This window comes from Micropterus salmoides, unplaced genomic scaffold, assembly GCF_014851395.1.
Source record: "Micropterus salmoides isolate LMB-PRFRI ecotype aquatic unplaced genomic scaffold, ASM1485139v1 Ms_hic_scaffold_7, whole genome shotgun sequence".
Taxonomy (NCBI): Eukaryota; Metazoa; Chordata; class Actinopteri; order Centrarchiformes; family Centrarchidae; genus Micropterus; species Micropterus salmoides.
The window spans coordinates 7,120,919-7,134,328 of NW_024044459.1; positions in this window are offsets into that span (position 1 = coordinate 7,120,919).

The window sequence follows — 13,410 nt, forward strand, 5'->3', positions numbered from 1 at the left end:
TTTTGAATTTGGGAATTTTGAATTTTTCATAAACTGTACGCAATAATCATCAAAATTACATCAAATAAAGGCTTGATATATCTCACTTTGCATGTCATGAGTCTATATAATATATTAGTTTCACCTTATAAGTTGAATTACTGAAATACATGAACTTTTGCACAATATGCTAATTTCACCTGTGCGAGTTTCACCTGTATTAAGAAAGGGTCACAAATTTTGATGGCAGTAAAAGATAAAGAGACCCAAATAAACTGCTCTGTCTAGAGGGTTGTTTAAATCATTACAGTAGCTTTAAAAGTGACCCTGTGAAACAAGTACGCTGAAGTATTTATAGATTTAACTCATATGATGAATTATCATCAAGAATTTTCATACGTGACACTTTTTCTGATTTTAACACGTTTAACTGATCTCATCACCACCTGTTTTACTGACCTTTTAGTTAACGGCATTCTGCCTGACTATTATCTCAGTGCTATTGGTTCCTGTTATAAAAGATAAAGCACTTTAACATTTGTAGTAGTGGTGATTATAGGAGTGTAGTCTCCTTTCTAAGGTAATGAGTTAATTCTGACAAGCTCAATTTATGTATTTTTATTTTGGCTGTACACACTTGCTCATAATGCTGAAATTCAACTTTGTTCATGGGTTTCTTGGATACATTGATGTTTGTTGAATGAATTGATAAAGTGAGAAGCACCTAAATAATATCTGCTCAGAATCCATTATCAGACCAATCAGGTAAGATGCGTTAGCGGTGTAGGTGACACATTTCATTTAAGTAATGCGGGGTTTGGCAGAGTGGTATATTATTTCTATTCCTGTTTAACTTGTGTGTGTGTGAAATGTTCAAGCAATTACATGACAGTTAAAAGCGCTTTTTTTCCATTTCATTATTAAGAATTTCATAGGACTATCATGACATGAGGTCAAGTCTCTTGTACACCATGACTTAAAGCCACTATGCGTAGGAGCCACACTTTAGCCTAAATATGGCATGAGGTTTATTGTTCCATGTGTGTCACGATTCATGGAGGAGCGCAGAGGAGGTGAGCCCAAACGCTAGACACCGAGGCAGAAATAAGTTTCAGGGATTTAATCCACAACGGCAACAGGCAAAGCAAGTTTACAGGCAGTTGACAGGAAGATCCACACAGGGAGACAGAACACTCCACCAGACGAACATGATCTAGTGAACACACTACAATGACCACACACAGACTGAGAGAACAGACAAGTATGTATGCACACCTGGGTTAACGAGCTGGGAGCGAGCAATACAGGTGACCGGGATCAGGATAACGAGGCAGGCAGCGAGACAGCAGGAAAACAGAGAGACGGGCAGGCAGAGACAACAGAGGGTAACACAGAGTCAGGACGGTAGAGAGACAGTTAACCCAGAATACACAGACCAGAAGTAAAAACACAAAAGACATGAACTAATGTACAGGACGAAGAACTAAGACACGAGACAAGACAGATACTAAGTAACTTAAGGATTCAGACGAATAATAATAAACAAGGCTGCACTGAATACACAGAACCAAAACAGACTTAAACAGGAAACATGAACACAAAACCCACATTCCTAACAGTGTGGCTTTGTTACAAATGAATTTCCAACATACTCAGGATTTATGGCTGGCTGAAAAAATGAAATCCCTTTTCATGAAAATGTTTAAGTTTTAGAATTTAGCAGCTCCGTCCAGTGGTAAACAGTAATATTTATATAAGTACTGTAGCCTACTTCAATTTTATTCAATTCAATTTTATTTATATAGCGCCAAATCACAACAACAGTTATCTCACAGCGCTTTTCATAAAAGAGCAGGTCTAGACCGTACTCTGTGATGTTATTTAAAAAAACTAACAGTTCCCACCAAGAGCAAGCACTAGGCGACAGAGGCAAGGAAAAACTTCCTTTTAAGAGGCAGAAACCTCGAGCAGAACCATGGCTCAGGGTGGGCGGCCATCTGCCTCGACCGGTTGGGAGTGAAAGAGAAAGAGGGAGAGAGAGAGAGAGAGAGAGGGCAAGAGAGAAACAGAGAAAAAGAGTGGGATGGAAGGAGAGAGAGGGGAGGGAGGCAGCCTACACAATATACACACAGAGGTACAGACAGTAAAGGTGATGTTGCTATAGACTAAATGAAAAATGGTATAGATATGTATAGTGTTAATGATAATAATCGTAATGTTAATGATTATAATAACAATAATAACAATAGGACTAGTAACAATAGTTGTAGCAGAGGGTGTCGAGCAGGAACACACAGATCCAGACTCCACAGCTCCAGAGCCAGAAACACCTGCAGGAAGTGATAGGAGGAGAGAGGAGAGGGACGAGAAAGCACAAGACTACCAGAAAGGGGAGAAGTCGAGTTAGTAACATGCAATAATGGAATAAGGTTGCATACAGAGGGAGAGAAAGTAGAGGAGAGAGGAGCTCAGTGCATCATGGGAAATCCCCTGGCAGTCTAGGCCTATAGCAGCATAACTAAGGGATGGTTCAGGACTAACCTGAGCCAGCCCTAACTATAAGCTTTATCAAAGAGGAAAGTCTTAAGCCTAGTCTTAAATGTGGAGATGGTGTCTGCCTCCTGAACCCAAACTGGAACCTGGTTCCACAGGAGAGGAGCTTGATAGCTGAACGCTCTGGCTCCTAGTCTACTTTTGGATACTCTAGGAACCACAAGTAACCCTGCATTCTGGGAGCGCAGTGCTCTGGTGGGGTAGTAAGGTACTATGAGTGTCACGATCGTGTCCTGAGCGTGTCTGGGTTTCTTGTGTTTTGTCTCCCCCCCCCTGATCCCAGTCACCTGTGTTGCTCCCGCCCTGCTCGTTAATCACTGTGTATAAATGTCTGGTGTTTCTGTTCATTCCCTGTCCGGTCATTGTCTCATGTCAGTCCTGTCCTGTCGGATGTCGTGTTGTTACCTGCTTTTGGATGTACCAGTTCCTGTACTCATGAGTTCTGTTCATGCCTGTTGTCGTGCTTGGGATAAATAAAATGTGGAACTCAATCTCAGCTCTCAGTGTCATGCGTTTGGGCTCTCCCCTGCTTTGCGCACCCAGCGATCCTGACAGAATGACCGGACCAATTAAGAGCCCAGCAGACACTCTAACTGAGGAACAGACTGACGTGCTGAGGGAGCTTTTGACGCGGAGGAATATGTGGTATGGGGCTAGTCATGTTAGCCATAAGGCAGCTATCGTGTCCCTTGCCTGGAAGAGCCTGGCTGCTCAGCCAGGAGCAGCAGACTCTCTCCCTGGGTGGGTTTGTGACTTCCTCCACACCTCAGCCGATCCCCCAGCCAAGTCCTCATCAGTTCCTCAGTCCGTTAGCCCGGAAATGGTTAACACCCGGACCGCTAGCCTCCGGCCGTCATCTCCCCGGCCTGCTAGTCCTTCGCCTGTCCTGCCTGTTACCTGTTTGGCTAGTGCCTCTAGCCCTCCGCCTGTACTGCCTGTATCCTGCTTGGCTAGCGTGGCTAGTCCTCCGTCTAGCCTGTCCGTCCGCCTGCCTGCCCTACCTAGGACTCAGGGACTATGATTCTCCTGGCCTACCTGACCACGAAGGCCAGAGAGTCAGAGGCAGCACGGGCAGCTAGCCTATGGCCTGATAGCCTGGAGGCTAGGCTTCCCCTGGAGTCCTCCTTCGAGGGAAGTCGCCTGGCCATCTTTTCGGGTTCCCATGGTGGTCATCGGAGGCGACCAGGTCAACCATCAGCGACCCGTCGGCAACCAACCTGTCCCCCGGCTTCCTAGAACGGCTAGTCGCCTGCCTGATTCCCGGCCCGCTAGCACTGCTAGCTCCACATCAGACCAGCCTGATTCCCGGCCCGCTAGCGCTGCTAGCTCCACATCAGACCAGCCTGATTCCCGGCCCGCTAGCGCTGCTAGCTCTACATCAGACCAGCCTGATCCCTGGCCCACTAGCGCTTCTAGCCGCCCGCCTGATCCCTGGCCTACTCCTGGTTCCAGGTCTCACTCGGTGGTCCTACCGACACCTGTTACTGGTCCCTCATCGAAGGTCCGACTGACACCAGTTCCAAGGTCTCCGTCGGTGGCCCGATCGACTCCTGTTCCCTCGTCGGTGGTCCGACCAACACCAGCTCCGTTGGTGGCCCAGCCGACTCCTCTTCCTCGTGCTCTGTTGGTGGTCCGACCAACACCAGCTCCGTTGGTGGCCCAGCCGATTCCTCTTCCTCGTGCTTCGTCGGTGGCCCGACCGGCACCTGCTTCGCCGGTGGTCCGATCGACTCCTGTTCCCTCGTCGGTGGTCCAACTGACTCCAGCTCCTCGTGTCCGGTCCGTGGTCCCCAGCCCAGCTCTGCCACTTGAGGCCTCAGGCCTCCTACGTCGGCCTCCTGCCCGACCTCCCGAACTCTGTGACCCCCCTGTTCTGCCCGGCCTGTTGGGTCGTCCTCCGGGACGGCCTCCCGAAATCTGTGACCCCCCCTGTTCTGCCCGGCCTGTTGGGTCGTCCTCTGGGACGACCACCTGAACTGTGTTACCCTCCTGGCCTGCTCAAACGACCTCCTGGTCGGCCTCCTGAACTGTTCTGCCCTGTATGTTAGGCCAAGCGCCTTACCTGGCCTGTTTCCTGGCCATGATCTGCCTGTTGGGTGGTTCCCCCGGACTGTTCCCTAACCCTGATTTGCCTGTTTTGTCTTCCTTCTGGACCTTATGACCCCCCTGCTTTGCCCTCAGACCACCCGCCAGAGAATTACCTGTTTAGTCCCTGGCCTCTCTGGATTTTGATTTTTGTTTTTCTGTTATGCTATGTTGGTAAGAAGAATGATTTTAAATTCTATTCTATTCTGGAAGCCAATGCAGAGAAGCTAAAACAGGAGAAATATGATCTCTTTTCCTGGTTCCTGTCAGAACACATGCTGCAGCATTCCGGATCAGCTGAAGAGTCTTAATGGACTTTTTCGAGCAGCCTGATAATAAAGAATTGCAGTAATCCAGCCTAGAAGTAACAAATGCATGGACTATACTAGAATATTCCTGATTTTCAGAATATTACGTAGGTAAAAAAAGGCAGTCCTTGAAATTTGCTTAAGTACAAATTAGAAATATTTGTACTTTACTTGAGTATTTTCTTTTCATGCCACTTTCTACTTCTACTTCACTACATCTCAGAGGGAAATATTGTACTTTTTACATCACTACATTTATCTGAGAGCTGAGATTAGCAACTATTTTGATAACTGTTTAAATCATTTTTCATATACAAATATTTCATGGTTCCAGCTTCACAGCCAACAGCACTATGTGATGCACTCAGATTTTCAAGACAAACCCATATGGCTGACTGGAGGGTCAAAGATTCAAAGCCAACAGATTTTCCCCCCACTTGAGCATGTCAAAGCGCTATTTAAAACTCACTCAATAGCCTTTGTCACCATTTTAACACAATTATTTCAATCAGGTAACAACTTCTTCCGTGGTCATCTTCAAAAATGTGTTCATCACATTTTATGCTACATATTAGACCTTTGTCACAGTAAACAGTTTGACTTGTCATAGCTTGTTGGATCTATTTAGGTGAGGAGGGTATGTTCTTATACTGTATCATCTCTGGTTTCTCTGCAAGGTTTTTAGTTCAGTCAATACAAATTCTGCAGACTGCAGGAACATCTAAGTACAGAATTCAAATCACTTATGATCCTCCCTCCATTTGTGTTTTATGTAGCCATAAATATTTCTGTATGTTAGGTTCCACAAAGTAATGTAAACATCCTGCGCATGCCACATCATGTCCTTGATAAGGCTGCATTTCTTGTGTGCTTACTGATTGACTTTTGTTTATAGAAACATATTCCTACAAAACGTGATTCAGGCTTTCTTTAAACAGGTTTAGTTTTCATTAGGGCATACTACAGATTATACTGCAAATTTCCTTTTATTTCTATTTATAATGTGAGCACAATTTTACTATGAGCTCTTACTAGTATTTGTTGCTGCTCTCACTAGTATGTATTGTCAGTTGTAGATCTGTATTTGATGCTCTGTTGATGCTTATATGTTGTTCCTCAAATGTAAGTCGCTTTGGATAAAAGCGTCTGCCAAATGAGTAAATGTAAATTTCTTTTTAGTACAAGACCAAGTGGGTGAAATTGGAAACTGAGGAATAGAGGGATGAGGATGAGTCTAGCCTGGAAACAGTAAATATTTTTCTCTTGTTACCAAGATCTTTTGTGAAGTTTCCGATTTTTAATGATTTTTTTGTCTTGTTTCAGAATGTGACTGAAGTGCGGATGGTAGGCCACTCTGTTGCGGGAGCCACATACTGGGAGTAATTGTCTCGTCTTTAATATTTGGCATAACCTTCAACAGAATGAGAGAAGAAGGGAAAGTCCTCGATGAGGCCAAGAAATCTGTGGTCAGCTTGATACAATGGTAAATTGAAACAACACACCATTCATTATATGATTCTCTTTCTCATCTACATTTTGTAGTTCATATCCCTCAGTTTGAAGTGAGTATTTATGCTAAAACACTGACTGTAGTACAGTCAAGTCTTTTCTTCTCAGAGTATTGCCATTAGTAGTAAAAATGTATTTCTGACAAAACATAGCAGCGTATTTCACTGGTGTAACTATGTTTCTTGTGTTCGAAAGGGGTTTCAGAAAACATTTTGGTGCCCAGCATTGTGGATTCATAATCACATTTGATTTCTTACATTAAAACTTACAGAAAACTGAATGGTTTCTTTTGAATTGGTCTGTTGTTTTATGGTTATCTTTCCAGATATTCGGGAGTGGTGTTCTTGATTGCAAGCCATGTCGTTGGTTAAAAGTAAATAATGTGAAACCTGTGAGAGTGACTTTAGAAATGCATGGTAGAGTTTTAAATTACTTCAGTCAAAAACCCACTTAAGAGTACAGCATCTGTGTTTGATGTGCAGTGTGACTTCAGCAGTGGCCAGCATGTGAGCAGCTGGGATCCCACCTACAGGAGCAGTGAACATTTAGCTCTCTTAGTTTTGACAGTGACTGGTTTACCTGTGAGGGACGCCTCCATTTTGGTAGCTGCAGAATAGGCCCTGTAAGTTAAACCTGTTCACAAATCGAAATTGATACAAGCCTTTTCTGCTTCTGGATTGGTTTGCTCTAGCAGCATTGTTCAGTTAGTTCAATTAGCGTAATGTTTTGCAACTTCAGATCTATTGTGTAATTAACACAAAATTGTCAATACTGTGTAACAAACAAAGTCAGTGTAAAGAAGCATACAGTTTATCCTCTGCTTTCATTGTCTGATGTTGTTTGTGCCTTTCAGAGATGAGTTCAACACTGATGTCAGTATCATGTCACTGGCATGGCAATTGTTGTCAAAAAAAGAACTAGGAGAAACGAGGAGCAAGGACAGGAAATACTCAAGGTAAAATCTACATGGTCTCATCTTCATTTATGCCAGTACATTTGGAGAAAGTGTGAAGACATTTTTCAGTCTGATGCAAATGATCAAGAGGAAAAAGGCACCTTAGTAGAAGAGCAGAGCATGATCCTACACATCCATTGAGTATGTGTAGTGTCAACTGAGAATAAACAGATATTTGAATGTATGTTATGTATGTAAAATGTATAATTATTAAAAAGACCTTTAATACATATCTTGCTCTCATTTCCTGTCTTTTCTCTACAGTATAATAATGGCTAGAATACACCTGACAGTACTTCTTTAAATTGCAACTAAGTGTTAATTATTTGTTATCCTTTACTCCAAAAATTCACAGGGACAAAAAACTACATCCACTTCTACTACCCAACATCATACATGTAGTTTGTGTTCCTGAAGCATAATGGACAGAGATGGAGGCTGAATTTTTGAACAGCAGAAACTGTTCCGGTGTCCCATATAATATATAAAAAGAGTAGAAAATAAAAAAGCAGCAGACTAACTGAAATTGTAGGATCATGTATGTTGAGAATGATGAAACACGATACTGTTGATCTTACCTATTTTAGCCCATGGGCAAAAAAATAAATGATGTGCATACTTCACAGTTCTGTTGGCCATTTTCCAAAGCAGTTTGCAGAGTTTTGAAATGCTCTCCTACCTTCCAGGTAGCTGTTGGTTTCAACTTATACCAGTACAGGTAAAATATGTAGACACACAAGAAAAAAAATGGAAAACAAAGGAATTAAAACAAAGAAGACAATCAAGGCAAACATGCTGATGATCATTGGATGCAGAAAAGGCCTTTGATAGTCAACTGGACTTTTCTTTAAAATTTGGTTTCAGGGAGTCATTCTTAATGGATTAATTTAATAGAATAAAACTCTCCACAACTCTCTGCATCATTTATAACCAATAATCACACTTCTTAACACTTCACAGTGCACCAGGGCACAAGACTGCTTGTTCTGTGGGGGTTGGCAAACCAGCTGAGAGGTGCATTAATGCCACCAACTGTTGCTCTCATTCACCTGGGAACGTGGTAAGCTGTCCTGCTGCCCAAATTATGTTACCTTGGGAGGCAGCTGGAATCTAGTCTTAAGACTGGTCTCAAGACCAAGACCGGTCTTGAGTACTACTACACTAGGGATCCCTATAGCGTCATAGGTCAATGCAGTGGGGGAAGACCCGTAGCGTCAGTTTGAGACAGTAAAGGCAGGTATGTGAAATTTAACAGAAAAGACTGAGTTAGAACATGGTTGGTGTGAAAGGAGGGCCAGGACTTTGAATCAGGAGACTTGTGTTCGTGTCTCCTGTGAAGTCAATATTAGACTAAATATTTTTATATTTAATTAATCTATTTGTTTTCAGGTCGCATTTCATCTCATATCAGCTGTGGTGAATATGATTGTAGAAGTGAGCACTATATTACAGAGCCACAAACACTCTTTTGGGCTGATTTGAAGCAGCTGGTTAATTGAGCGATCTAGGAAAATACCCACATATTTTTATTAAGGGTTTTTTCTCAAGGCTAGGGCTAGGGTGCGACAATGCATTCTCATCTCAACGCTCCCGCCCCCCGCTCCCCCTCCGTTCACCCTACTATGGGTTATGTTGCCAGTGGAACTGGTGCACTGGACGGTCAGTGGTCGTTGCCTCTGACTGGATGAAGTCTGAGCTCCTAATTTTACGCATAATCTATGTATTACTGCAACTGGAGGCTCTCTGCAGTGCCGCAGTATCTGCTGCAGGTTTCTCAAGTGTAACACACAAAGCTACACAAATCAAACTCATTAAATATCAAAATCACTCATTTTTCCATTTTGGTTTTAAAATGGAAAAACCAAACACCAAGTCATTTTTTTGTTTTTCCAATTTGGTTTTGAAACGAAATAATGAAAGAACGAACCATACACGGATTCTAGAACAACCTCTCACTAATCAGCAATAAAGATGACCATACTACCCACAATCATATTTTTCCTACGACCCCAGTCCAACCTACATTGGATTAACACTTTAGATTCTTTCATAAATAAATTCTACTGAAAACCACAAATCAAATTATCCACCATACAGAAACCGAGCGACCATGCAGGCTTAACTGTCCTAAATTTCAGATTTTACCACCTAGCAAACCATCTTCAGTATATACTTGGTCAGTGGGTATGCTATATTAGGTAGCAAGTGAACATTGTGTCCTCAAAGTTGATGCTAAAGGATTTGAGTGACTTTGACAAGGGCCAAATTGTGATGTCTGGATGGAGGCAGTCTGATGTTTATGTGTGCAAAGTTCTGCTGGCAAACCTTGGGCCTGTCATTCACGTGGATGTTATTGTATTGCAGACCACGTACGCCCTTGAATGGAAACAATATTCCTTTATGGCGGTGGCCTCTTTCAGCAGGATAATGCACCCTGCCACAAAGCAAAAATGGTTCAAGAATGGTTTGAGGAACACAAGGTGTTGACTTGGCCTCCAAATTCCCCAGATCTCAAATGAAATATGAATAACCCATACTGATCTCCCTAACACTAATAACATCTAAACAGGAAAGTAAGAAATAACCTTTCAACATTCTAATGGCACCTCCAACTATCTATGGGATTAATATCCTGCTTTGATTCAAAACTGAAAATAAAGTTCTGAAAGGTTGAAACTAAAGCAGGATATTAATCCCATACTGTCAGCTGTCATTTCATTGTGAAATCACTGCAGCCCTCCTTCACCCCATTCACATCCAGGTCATCATGTCCAGGTCATTAGACAATCTTCAGCATTCTCTGCATCCAATCACCACAACCACAAAGACTATTCACATTTCCCATATTGATTGTGCACATGTCAATAAATTATTTGTTCACACAGATGAAGTCTCTCCTGATTGGAAATGGCCTGTCCTTTTATACAACACAAATAAAGAGAAATCTGTTTGCTTGAGAGGAAAGCTGATTGTGCTCTAGGGCTGGACCCGACTAAGGATTTACATAGTCGAATCAGAGTTGTCAAGTCTTGCCTACAGTCCACTGAAAGTCGAATCCCTGTGTCTGTGTGGCGGCGATTGCATTCGCGTACAGGGGCGGTGTTACACACGGTAGTTCCGCTTTAATCTTGAAAAGCTGCAGAGCTACAGTCTATTTATTAGTCAGTGTTACTTACACTATGCATTTACAGCTAAAATGAGGCTTTTTGTTGACCATTTTCTCTCTGCTCGCCTACCATTCACCGGTGTTGTGCCTAGTTTTGCGTGGCGTGCTTGGCGTGTGGCCATCAACTGCATGCAAGTTGTGGTTTCATTTCAAGTAGGCTACTGTCGCTAAAAACGATACAATATTCATGTGGTTATTATGTGGTTCATCAATTGTAATAAATAATCAGAATGTCCTGCGAGGCGCAGACAAGTCGGCACAACCCGGTGAATCTGGAGCTCCATCTCTTCAGCATATACCAACACATAAGGCCCAAAATTAACACCCGACCACCCAAATGCAGGTTAATTCTGCAAATGGAGTGTAACACTGTCAATCTACATGCCACAATGGCAAGTAGCCAATGAGAATTGAGTGATTCATTAGTTGTTTTTTTTGCAACTGTTGTTCGTTAACATTTCAACAAAGTCCGCCATTTCATTGGAGTTTAGCTGGAACATTACTGAGGAAAAGAGGCCAGGTGAGACGATAGACGAACAAAAAGATGAGGATGAATCAAAGAAAAGTAAAAGAAGACGTTTTAATACAAAGTGAACAATTGGAGACTTATGACAGCAGTACAGAACAAATGTACTGCAGTGACTGTCGTGTGTATAGCTCAGAGAAAGCAAAGTGAAATCCTTTTGTAATCGGGACTAAAAACTAAAATTTTAAATTACAAGCAATTAAGGACCACGAGTCATCAAAAAGCCATTTACACACGATAAGTTGTAAACTATCAAAGACTGCCCTTTCCCGAGAAGACAAGGCACTTCGTAACGTTCATGTGATCGGAAAGAAGATGAGGCCCTTCTCTGACAACGTTTGGATGTGCGAGAAAGTATTAATCTGCCGGTGAGATGGGATGAGATAATGTAACGCTGACGTAGGCTACCGTACAATGACAGTTGTGTGTGCGTGTTGGAAGATGGGAACTGGTAAGAAAATGTTTAGTTCAACTTAACAGTTCCTGAACGCTGTAACTAACAGCGACTTGCCAGGACCTGTCTACGTAACTAAATCAGCCATCGGGATCCAATTGTCAGCAGGTTTCGTGGGGAAAGGATGTACATTTTAGGAGTCCACTCTATGGCACACCTTGAGTTGGCATTTAAAGATATTATAAAGACCAGCAGTCTGTGTAGGAAAGTGGAGGACCTCTTGACTAGCCTGTTCATCTTCTATCACAGGAGCCCACTGAACAGGGCCAAATTAAAGAACAGTTTCTCAGTGCTAGGAATGAAACCCCTGATTCCCACCAGAGTAGGAGGTACAAGGTGGGTCTCTCACCAATTGATGCCATGGACCATTTCTTAAGGGGGTCCACAGTTGCCCGACCTCCACCCAGGCTGTTATCCTCAAATACAAATACAGGTACACAGATTGATTACTGTTTATAGTTTAAAAAGTGTAATTAATCTTTGCTTCAGTTTATAAAGTGGTTTTCCTATTCCTATGACGTAGTCCAAGTTTACCTCCTATATGTGACCTCCCGCTTGTCATGACTCTTGACGCCCATGTATTAAATGCATTTATTTTGATGAAAAGGCAAAATGCTTTTACCCACTGAACCACTCACTGTGATTGTGTTGTAATGATTGGGACTGGAAAGTCTTTATGTGCAAATACTTTTGAAAAAAGTAAATTAAAACTTTTTGACTACAGACCTGGACCGTTGGTGAGGAAGGTGTTGGATTCCAACACCTACCAGGGTGTTAACCTGAGACATAGTGACACCAGCCACATGATGGCTAACAAAGACAAACTTCCGGACAAGCTGTCCGACAGCATGGACAACAGATTTAGAAACGTGGGGTCTAGAATCCTGAGCGATACAAAGATAGTGAACTTCCAACAATGGCATGATCCAGAAAAAAGTGCAGGTTAGTATCTCAAAGCAACTTGCAATAACTTAATGTACAATTTTTTCTAATGCCAGAGAGCAGTTTGATTTTCTAGTATGTTTTGAGTATAACTACATTTCTTTATTTCAATATTAAAAAGATAATAAACATATTAAAAGAACACAGCTTTAAAATTTGTCAAAATATTAAACTCAAAACAACATACACTTCTACTACAAATCTTTGTACATAATTTCAGACTTTGATGACTCAGAAGTGGACAGTCTCACAAGTCACTTCAAGCCGATATTGATCTCTTCTGGAGTTGATGCTGATCTGATTGCAGATCAGTGGTCCTGCCTCTACAAGGAGCCACAGACACTGGAGAAATTCTCCTGGACTAAAGTTAACAGGATGCTGAGGGAGACATGCCCTGACTTCCTGGACCTTGTGGATCTAGTGTTGCATGCCCGCATCAACAGCAGACTGTGAGCATGAGTTTAATGTAATGAAGATGGTGAAGTCTGATTGGCGGTCCAGTCTCAAGTGTGAGACACTGTCTGACCTGCTCTTTGTCCATTTGTCCTCCCCCTCAATCAAAGACTTTGACCCTAGCCCAGCAGTTGAGATGTGGCATGCCAGCGGCATACGGTCAAGGAGACCAGACATCATGGAAGATGCAGCTGCAGCAAAGGTGGAGGAAGAGGAGTACATCTGCTCCTTTTTTGCAGCAGTCAGTATATGACTGTCTGTGACTGTCTGTGACACGGGAAATCAATGAATAAAAAGATGATAAAATGTATATTATATATATATATATAGTTACTGGTGGCCAAAAAAGTTAACTTCAGGCAATGCTGACGCACACACACTACGCCCACACATGCGCACCTACCCCCTTTCTTAAGGGTTAGGGTTACAAATTTGGATTTATTTGTGCACTTTAAAAACCTTTATTAAAAGCTTTTTCTT